Raw genomic sequence first — 3,847 nt, 5'->3', positions numbered from 1 at the left:
AATTATGAACCGATGTGGACCAATTTTTGCATGGTTGTTAGAGACCATGTACCAACATCATGTACCAAATTTCAGCCGGATCGGATGAAATTTGCTTCTCTTTGAGGCAAGCCAAATCTGGGGATCGTTTTATATGGGGGTTATATATAATTATGGACCGATGTGGAACAATTTGTGCATGATTGTTAGAGACCATATACCAACACCATGTACCAAATTTCAGCCGGATCGGATGAAATATGCTTCTCTTAGAGGCTCCGGAAGCCAAATCTGGGGATCGGTTTATATGGGGGCTGTATATAATTATGGACCGATGTGGACCAATTTTTGCATGGTTGTTAGAGACCATATACCAACACCATGTACCAAATTTCAGCCGGATCGGATGAAATTTGCTTCTCTTTTAGGCTCCGCAAGCCAAATCTGGGGATCGGTTTATATGGGGACTATATATAATTATGGACCGATGTGGACCAATTTTTGCACGGTTGTTAGAGACCATATACCAACACCATGTACCAAATTTCAGCCGGATCGGATGAAATATGCTTCTCTTAGAGGCTTCGGAAGCCAAATCTGGGGATCGGTTTACATGGCGGATATATATAAATATGGACCGATGTGGACCAATTTTTGCATGGTTGTTAGAGACCATATACCAACACCATGTACCAAATTTCAGCCGGATCGGATGAAATTTGCTTCTCTTTTAGGCTCCGCAAGCCAAATCTGGGGATCGGTTTATATGGGGGCTATATATAATTATGGACCGATGTGGACCAATTTTTGCATGGTTGTTAGAGACCATATACCAACACCATGTACCAAATTTCAGCCGGATCGGATGAAATTTGCTTCTCTTTTAGGCTCCGCAAGCCAAACCTGGGGATCGGTTTATATGGGGGCTATATATAATTATGGACCGATGTGGACCAATTTTTGCACGGGTGTTAGAGACCATATACCAACACGATGTACCAAATTTCAGCCGGATCGGATGAAATATGCTTCTGTTAGAGGCTCCACAAGCCAAATCTGAGGGTCCCTTTATATGGGGGCTATACGTAAAAGTGGACCGATATGGCCCATTTTCAATACCATCCGACCTACATCGATAACAACTACTTGTGCCAAGTTTCAAGTCGATAGCTTGTTTCGTTCGGAAGTTAGCGTGATTTCAACAGACGGACGGACGGACGGACATGCTTAGATCGACTCAGAATGTCACCACGACCCAGAATATATATACTTTACAAACGGAATGACAAAGTTAATATACCCCCATCCTATGATGGAGGGTATAAAAATAAAATTTCTAAGGAACAATTATATGTAGTGGCATCGAAACACTCTCCATTACTAGGGAGAGTATAGATCCGCCATTTAAACATCAACTTATTCGATATTGACCAGGAACGTAGTAAGGCAAATGAGAATGAACCTAAATTTATTGTAAAGTCCGTAGAAAACATCGTAGAGAATTACTCCGAAATTTTTTCGAGGAAAGTGGGGTGCATTCCCGATGTAATATGTAGTCTGAAGCTTCAAAAAGATGCAAAACCAGTTTTTGTTAGAGAGAGGCAAGTTCCGTATGCTCTTCGTGAAGAAGTGGAAAAGGAGCTGGAAAATTTAGAAGAAGAAGGTATAATAACAAAAGTTAATACGAGTAATTGGGGCTCACTTTTGGTCGTTATACCTAAACCGGATGGTGGAGTACGCTTATGTGTTGACTATAAAGTGGGGGTAAATCCACAACTTGAAGCTGCTCACTACCCTATAAAACGTATTGACGAAATTTTCAATAGTCTAAAAAATTCAATATATTTTTGTAAGCTGGATTTGTATAAAGCATATCTCCATGTACGGGTAGACGACGCAAGCAAGGGCATTCACACAATTTCCACCCATAGAGGGGTTCATAGGATGAATCGATTATCGTTTGGAATCAAGACTGCACCTAGTGAGTTCAATGGAATTATTGACCAAATTCTTCAAGGGCTAGATGGTACAGTATCATACTTCGACGATATAATAATTCATGGGTCCACGTTCAAAGAATGTGAATGTCGTCTTATAAAATGTTTGGATCGATTAAAAAAGTATCAATTACACATTAGTAAAGATAAATGTGAATATTTCAAGACGGAAATTAAATATATAGGCTACGTGGTCAGTCACAACAAAATTTTAAAGTGCAGGAGCAGAGTCGAAGCCATAATTAACAAGCCAAAACCTGCAAATGTTAATGATATCCGCAGATTTTTAGGCATGATTACTTATTACTCCAGGTTCATTCCTCAAGTATCAACAATTACGTATCCGTTGCGACAACTGTTACAGAAGGGCAAAACATTTAAATGGTGGGCGGAATGTGATCGCTCGTTTGAAATGTTAAAGCAAGAAATAGTGGTTGATAGAGTTTTAGCCCCTTACAACGAATCGTTACCGTTAACCTTAGCGTGTGATGCTAGCCCAGTTGGCATAGCGGCAGTGTTGTCACACATCATGGATGGCCAAGAACGCCCAGTGGTTTTTATTTCAAGAGCGTTAACCAAATCTGAGCAAAATTAGAGCCATCTGGATTGAGAGGCATTAGCTATTGTATTTGCAGCCGACAAATTTTTTACATACCTTCACGGTAGAGAGTTCATACTGATAACAGACAACCGACCTTTATCTAGGATCTTCCATCAGAATTCCAAAACCCCGGCGATGACATCAGCGAGACTTCTGAGATACGCATCGTTTCTGCAAAACTTCAATTACCAAATTCAGCACAAAAAGTCGGATAAAATTGTTAACGTGGATTGTTTGTCGAGGGCCCCATGGACGGGAGATACAAAGTTCAACCATTTTTTGGATGAGGAGGTAAACGCAATTCAAGACCAGGTAATAAATGAAATATCAACGTTTGCAGTTACTGCTATGTCTATAGCGAAAGAAACAGAAAATGATCCAGATCTTTTGGCGTTGAAGGCAGACTTGATGAATGGAAGCAATTGTGATCCAAGTTATTCAATCCATGCGGGCATAATCTTCAGAGGAAACCGCGCTGTTATCCCATTGAAATTGCAAATCGAAGTTTTGAAGGATTCGCACCGGACTCACGTTGGAATCGTAAAAATGAAGCAGTTAGCGGAAATATTGTTTTTGGAAGGGAATTGATGATCATATTGAGCAAATGGTGAAATCGTGTAAGAACTGCGCTGACGTTCAAAGAATCCCGCCAAAAGCACCAATACATCACTGGGAGGAACCATCTGAAAATTTTCAACGAGTGCACATAGATTAAATATTGATTTTACTTTACAAAATTCTTTTTTTTTTTAATAATTAAAGATTTTAACAAATGTATAGTCGACCTGTAGACGGGTCGACCGTTGGCGACACTTTGGAAAGTCGAACGACATCAAAAGGAGGTAATCCCTCACGAAAGAGATTCAAAGAACGCGGAAATGCTTTGTTTATCCTAAAGAAATTAGGATCTGTCGACCCAAGCACGTTGTCGGCTAAGCAAAGCGATTCCTTAAAATGGACTCAAGGAATTTTTGAAGCTGGCAAAAGGGAGCGATCACCGGATGAACTGGCATCCTCTAAACAGGATCAAAGACCGTTTGCCTCAGTTGCAAAAGACAACCTTGTGATGGCTATCATTAATAAAGGAGCATTGAACGGTATGGTTCCAAAGCAAAAAAGGGTGGAAATTGAGAACGCGATGTCTGGTGTCTACTCAGAGGTGCAAAAGGTTTCCCGGACCAAGTCCTCGACGGCAAATTGCTGGATGGTATAAAGGACGATATAAATTAATAGCATTCAGGACCAGAGGTTTATGCATTGCTTTAAAGCT

This window comes from Haematobia irritans, chromosome 4 (genome assembly GCF_050003625.1).
Source record: "Haematobia irritans isolate KBUSLIRL chromosome 4, ASM5000362v1, whole genome shotgun sequence".
Classification (NCBI taxonomy): Eukaryota; Metazoa; Arthropoda; class Insecta; order Diptera; family Muscidae; genus Haematobia; species Haematobia irritans.
The sequence above is the reverse complement of the archived record's forward strand: the minus strand, read 5'-3'. Positions refer to the sequence as shown.